The following is a 7,491-nucleotide window of genomic DNA, read 5'->3' on the forward strand; positions in this document are numbered from 1 at the left end:
ACGCCCCAGCCCCCCTGTATACCAGGCCCTGCAGGTCAGACACGGAGCCCACCAGCGCTGCTTCCAAGCGCACCGCCACGTTCGAATCCCGCGCCGCGAACCACCATGAAACAGTGACCAGCATAGCGGCCCAGTAGTAAAATCGCAAGTTGGGAAGGGCTAGACCTCCCACCCTTATCGGGGACTGAAGCGTAGACTTAGCCAACCTAGGGGCAGCACCATTCCACAAGAAGGAGCTAATACATTTATCCGCCTCCCGGAAAAAGGAGCCCGGAACCCACCCCGGACAGTTCCGAAATATGTAATTGAACTTAGGGAGAAGCACCATTTTTAGAATATTTATACGTCCCACCAAGTTTAACGGAAGTCCAGACCAGGCCCGGCACCTCTCTCGCAGTAGTCGGAGAAGGGGGAGTACATTTAACATGTAATACTTATTGGGATCTCTGGCCACCCGTACCCCGAGATAGGTAAATTCAGAGGACCACTGTAGTAACGACCCACCAGGGGACGAAGGCACCCCCGCATCCAAGGGAAAGAGGAGAGATTTTGACCAGTTAATGCGAACGCCAGAAAAAGACCCAAATTTGTCAAAAATCGCAAGAGCTTCCGAAAGGGAAGGACCGGTATCGTTTAAATACAACAGGGCGTCGTCCGCGTATAGTGAGATCTTCTCCTCCGTACATCCCTTTCGCAGTCCCCGTATAGACGACGCTCTAATTAATATGGCAAGAGGCTCCAGGGCCAAGGCGAACAACCCAGGCGAGAGAGGACACCCCTGTCGCGTGCCCCGTTGCAATGAGAAGGGTTCCGACATCCAACCATTGGTGCGCACCCTGGCCCTAGGAGCCGCGTAAAGCAATCGCACCCACCGTAAAAATTTAGGACCAAACCCAAAACACCGAAGCACCCCCCAAAGGAACTCCCACTCCACAGAATCAAATGCCTTCTCAGCATCTAAGGAGGCAATTGCTCTGCTGCCCACCTCATCATGGTCAGAGGAGAGATTTAGAAAGAGGCGTCTGATGTTAATGTCCGTGCCCTTCCCAGGCATGAAGCCCGTTTGGTCAGCATGCACCAGGGAGGATATTACGGAGTTCAAGCGGGTGGCTAGGATCTTAGCCAACAGCTTGGCATCCACGTTCAGTAGGGAGATAGGGCGGTAAGACCCACACTCCCCAGGATCCTTACCCGGTTTGGGAATCAGGACAATAGTCGCCTCTCCCATGGACTCAGGAAGACTATCAGTCTCCCCGATTCCATCAAGAAGGGCCCGAAACCTAGGGGCTAACAGGTCAGCGTGCTGTGAGTAAAACTCAGAGGGTAGTCCGTCAGCCCCCGGAGTCTTACCACCTTGAAGACTACCGATGGCCAGCTGGACCTCCTCCAGCGACACGTCCCTGTCCAGTAATTCCCTGTCATCCCCTGAAAGTTGGGGAAAGGGAATCCCTCCCAGATAGTCCTGCAGTTCCGCAGCCGTACATTGGGACCTGGAGGTATATATACCTTGGAAGAAGTCATAGAATCTACGGTTGATCTCCGCCGGAGAGGTAAGCTCCCGGCCCTGCACATCCCGGATACTAGCAATATGGGTAGAGGGCCTCTGGGTGCGTGCCAGCCACGCCAGCAACCTACCATTCTTATTGCCATATTCAAATAGTCTTTGTTTGGAATACAACATAGATTGCTGCGTCTGCGTTACATTAAGCAGGGATACTTCCCGAAGGACCTCCTGCCACCTCCTGTACACATCCCCATCCCCCGTCCGAACATACTCCGCCTCCCTCCTCCCACTTTCCTCCTCCAAGGCTTCAAGGGACCTAGACGTCTCTTTACGTAGGGACGCGATGTGAGAGATAAAATGACCCCGGATGGCAGCCTTAAAAGCGTCCCAAGCCACCCCACCCTCAGTCGAGCCTTCGTTAAGTTGCCAGAAATTGCAAATAGCCTCCGATGTCCCCTCCTGTAGCCTGTCATCCACAGCCCAGTATCTGGATAGGCGCCACAGCCTCACCCCGGGGGGGGGGCGCCAAAGAGATAGTGAGCATAAGGGGTGCATGGTCCGAAATCCCACGGGGCAAATGCCGCGCCGTCCTCGACCACCCCAGAGCCCCGGGGGAGGCAAACGCCAGGTCAATGCGCGACAGTGCCCGGTGGGAGGCGGAGTGACAGGTATACCCCCTCTCCTGCGGGTGATAGTGGCGCCACACATCCGCCAGGGCAAAAGTGTCCGCCCAGCGCTGCAGCTCACCACTTGGACGGGACGTGGGGCGGAGCCTATCCACATCGTGCTGAGGAACTAAATTAAAATCCCCAAAGACGAAAACCTCAGGTATCTGAAAACCGAGAACAGTGTGCATAATATCGTACAGAAGTTGCCCATTAGCTGGCGGGGGAAGATACAACCCCACCAGTACCATATCCCTATCATGTAAGGTAACACACAGTATTACAAATCTACCCCCAGGATCCGTGCGCACCTCGTGAACTCGCAGCGGAAGGGACCTGTGGATCAAAACACTAACTCCCCGAGCATATGAAGAGTAAGTAGCGTGATAGTGGGTGCCTACCCACGCCCTCCTAACCCCCAAAACCCGGGAGCCGATCAGGTGCGTTTCTTGTAATATACATATATGGGGGTTATACTTTTGCAGGTATTTAAACACCAGAGATCTCTTGATAGCGGAATTAAGGCCCCTGACATTCCAAGAGATAATGGATATATCAGCCATAACGCACTTCACACACACCACCTAACCAAATCCACAGGTCCCTCCCAGCCGTCGTTTCCCAGCACAGACACCCCAGACCTAGAATCAAGAAAAGATCAGTTGAATGACACCATATATGTAGTGGACCGTACCCCGTGTAAGTAGCAAGCAACTCCATTAAACAGTCAAAAACAAAAAAACAAAAAAACAACATGAAACTAAACTTTTTCCCCATCCGCAACTGCGGATACAACCCCCCGCCCCCCCACCCCACACCCCCCCCCCCCAAACCTGAGGGTGCATAGATCCCCCAAGTAACCAAAAAGTACATTGTTTAACTAGAGCGTGTAAACATAGCAAGAGGTGATGCCTAACGGCATTAGAGAGCCTCAGAGATGCTGACATCCAGTGCAGATGAGGATAAGACGTCATCTTGTCTCCCAGCTCCTGCCAGGGCCGCAGTCAGTGAGTACACACAGGTGCAAGTAACAGACAGCCCACCCGGGTCCAGTTAGAACAGCCAGGTAACATAACATCCCCCCCGACGCCCCCCCCCCCCCCCCTTGAGAGTGAATAACAGAAAGGAGTCCATGGCAAAAACAGAGAAACGGTACCAAGTCTAGAAAGTACCCCCAACCGCTGCCCCCTGGAACACAGTACCCCAAAAATTCGTCCGTGTTTAGAGGGGTATCATACCCAAACATGGGTTTGTCCGGGCTGGATGAGTACACAAGTCTAATACACCAGAAAAACCCCCCCCCCGGTCCACCATCACACAACATCCAGGGGGACAGCAGCATAAAAGAAAACAGGGGAAAAAATATGAGCCAGAACCGAAGGCATCCATAGCAGCCAGCTAGAAGGCACAGTCATTCCCACAGTTCTAGTGACGGGCCGGTAGCGACTCCAGCCAGGCGGCAGCCTCCCGCGGGTTGGTAAAAAATTTAGTGGTCTCACCATCCTGTACCCGTAGCTTTGCAGGGAAAAGGACACTATATTTGATGTTTCGAGCCCTCAGGCCTACCTTCACCTGGTCGAAGGATCTGCGGAGCTTCTGTGTTTCCATGGAATAGTCCGGGAACATCATCACCGTGGCATTCTGGAAACGCAATTCACCCACCCTTCGGGCAGCTCGCAACGCTTCATCCCTGTCCCGAAAATGCAGGAGCCGGAATATCAGGGTGCGCGGCCTCGCTCCAGGAGGCCCCGGGGTAGGAGGGACACGATGCGCCCGTTCCACAGAGTAGTATGGGGAAAACTGCGCATCAGGCAGCAGAGTCCGTAGCAGCTCCTCCACAAAGACCGCCGGGTTCTTCCCCTCCGCTCCTTCGGGGAGGCCAACCACGCGGAGGTTATTCCTCCGGTTCCTATTCTCCGCGTCGTCAGCCTTGTATTCTAGGGCACGAACCCGAGTGTGCAGGGTGCGGATGGACTCCGCATGGTCAGCCGCGAGGTCCTCCACCCGCCCGACCCGCTGTTCAGCCTCTGTAACTCTGGACCGGAGCTTGTCAAGATCCTGACGGACCAGGCCGACATCTAGCTGCACAGCTTCGATTTTGTTAGTCAGGGTAGCTTGACACGTGGCTATAGCCGCCATCACGTCCCTGAGTCCGATCTCCTCAGCACCTTCCTGGTCATCCATCTCCGTCTGGGACGCCATATTGCGCGCCCTTGCAGGGGGGGTCGTCGCCTGCAGGGCCGGTACCGAGGGGGAGTCCGGGAAACGAAGCTTCTTACCCCTGTGCCGAGTTTTGCAGGACATCCGGAGCACCTGTGGGTAGGTTGTGCAGTAAAAGGAACAGCAGGTAGCTAGGTTCAGGATAAAAAGGCAGCAGAGCTCTGGCTTCCACAACCTCTCAGGTCGCCATCTTGGACACGCCCCGTGGACTTTTTTTAATGCGTCTGCTGCTGACAATAGTGTTGCCACCTGCAGCCTTTGCAGTCAACGCACAAGTTGCGGTAAGCCCAACACTCACCTAGGGACGACCGCCTTAAGAAGGCACATGAGCTGCCATCACTGAGCCCAGTGGGAGCAACGGAACCCACAAAGCCACACTCCAGGCTCTCACCGTCCAGCCTTGTCTTCTACTTCTCCTTCTCCTCTCTCCTCACAATTGTCCTCCACTCCACCTTCCACCATGCCGTCCTCACATTTTTGTGGAAAAAGGCAGACTTCCGTGGGCCAAATGTTCGAGCATAAAAAGAAATGATGACGCCGGATAACCCTCTTGCCCAGGGGTGTCCAAACTACGGCCCTCCAGCTGTTGCAGAACTACACATCCCATGAGGCATTGTAAAACTCTGACATTCAAAGACATGACTAGGCATGATGGGGATTGTAGTTCCTGAACAACTGGAGGGCCGTAGTTTGGACACCCCTGCTCTTGCCCAATGGTTGACGGCTGGCTTGTCAGAACTGATAGCCCGCCAACTACTGCCATATAAACTGGTGGACTCGGAGACCTTTTGAAAATTTGTGGCCATTGGAACATCACAATGGAAGGTCCCAGGAAGGAAGTATTTCTCAAAGAAAGGGCATCCCAGAGCTATATGGCTATGTTCAGCGGCAAGTGAATGTATCTCTGGCACACAGTGTCGGTGCCAAGATACATATGACCACAGACACGTGGTCTAGCAAACAGGGGCAGGGAATGTATATAACTTTTACTGCCCACTGGGTGAACCTTCTGACGGCCGTCAAGCATGTAACTCGTGGCACCCGTGTAGATTTGGTTTTACCGCCACGTATTGCATACAGGCCTGGCTCTTCTTCTCCTCCTCCTACTCCATCCTCCTCCCTGGCTGACTCCTCCTTTTCCGCTGCTAGCGTCTCTTCCGCTGCACCACCCAAGATCCCCAGAACCTATTCGACATGCCAGCTGAGACGTTGCCATGCTGTGCTGCGTCTATTGTGCCTGGAAGCCAAGAGCCACACTGGCCCTGCACTCCTTTCAGCTTTGCGTTCACAGGCAGATCAGTGGCTAACACCGCTCAATTTGACAGTTGGTAAAGTGGTTTGTGACAATGGTGCCAATCTGCTTAGCGCATTGAAACAGGGCAAAATTACACATGTGCCATGCATGGCACACGTCTTAAACTTGGTCGTGCAGCGATTCGTTGTCAAATACCCTGGGGTCCAGGACATCTTGCGGCAGGCAAGGAAAATCTCGACCCATTTCAGAAGATCTTACACGGTCATGGCTCGCCTTGCTGATATTCAGCGGCGACACAATCTGCCGGTCAGACGTCTTATTTGCGATTGTCCGACGTGATGGAACTCAAACTTCTATATGTTTGATAGGCTGCTCCAGCAGAAACGTGCAGTTAACAACTACCTGTACGAACTCTGCGGCAGAACAGGTTCTGGGAAGGTTATTTTTTTTTCACCATGCCAGTGGCTGCTCATGCGCGACGCATGCAGACTTCTGCGGCCATTTGATGAGCTCACCAAACTGGTCAGTTGCAGCCATGGCGCCATCAGTGACATCGTACCTTATGCCTTCTTTATGGAGCGTGCATTGCGTCGTGTCATTGATCAAGCCGTGGAGGAGTAGGAAGATGAGGAAGTCGCAATGCTGGATGAATTCCCAGTGGGGGCTACTCTATCTGAGACAAGTCAACAACAGGAGTCTGAAGAGGAGTCAGAGGAGGATGGTGCTGGGGCGGATGAGGAGGAGCAAGAAGAGCATGCTTTAAACCTTTCTGGGATCCCTGTTGTTGTGCGTGGATGGGGAGAGGAGAACGAGGAGGACGACATTATCCTGGATGATGAGCAGGAGCCAGGCCACCACACCGCTTCCAGTTTAGTGCAAATGGGGGCCTTCATGCTCCAGTGTTTTAACAGGGACCCCCGTATAAAAAGCATAAAGGTCAAAGACCAGTACTGGGTAGCAACGTACTTAGACCCCTGGTACAAACACAAAATGGCGTAAATGTTACCACCATCACAGAGGGCTGTCAGAATGGAGCACTTACAGGCCTTGCTTTGAGAAATGCTGCATTCTGCTTTTGTGTGCGCTGGCAGAGGAGGAATTCCCACTCCCAGAGAAAGAGTTGCGGGTACCAATCCAACAGTGCCTGCAAGAAGAGGGCGGTTTGAAGATGTGTTGGTGACTTCTGATATGAGGTAATTCTTTCAGCCGACCCATCGACGGGTCTCATCTGGATCCAGCATCAGGGAACGCCTAGACCGACAGGTGTCCGACTACATCGGGTTAACGGCTGATGTGGACGCTCTGAGAAGTGATGAACCCCTGGATTACTGGGTGGGCAGGCTTGACCTCCGGCCAGAGCTTGCCCAATTTGCAATGGAACTGTTGCCTTGCCCCTCGTCCAGTGTCCTGTCCGAAAGGACGTTTAGCGCAGCAGGGGGGGTCGTGACCAATAAGCGCACTCGCCTAGCTCACGACAGTGTTGATTACCTCACATTTATAAAAATGAATGAGGCATGGATCTTAGAGGAATTCAACACGTTACCAGTAGACCATGTATATGCATAACTCTATAAACGATTTATTTAATCAAGCACACAGACCTTTTTTCTACCTTTGGCTCACTTCCTTGTACAAAAAAAGCACACAGTACTATATGCCCGTACCCTCCTGTTTGAAGAGGTTGAGAGGTGTCATATTTTTGGGTCCCACAGCGAGTTGCTGGTATCAGTGCTGATGTCAGTGCTCTCTATCTTGGTGCTGGTGCCAGTGCTCTCTATCACGGTGCTGGTGTTAGTCCTCTCTCTCTATCTTGGTGCTGGTGTCAGTGCTCTCTCTCTATCTCGGTG

Source organism: Lithobates pipiens, unplaced genomic scaffold (genome assembly GCF_037356315.1).
Source record: "Lithobates pipiens isolate NorthernLeopardFrog02 unplaced genomic scaffold, aLitPip1_a1.2 Scaffold_8, whole genome shotgun sequence".
Lineage (NCBI taxonomy): Eukaryota > Metazoa > Chordata > Amphibia > Anura > Ranidae > Lithobates > Lithobates pipiens.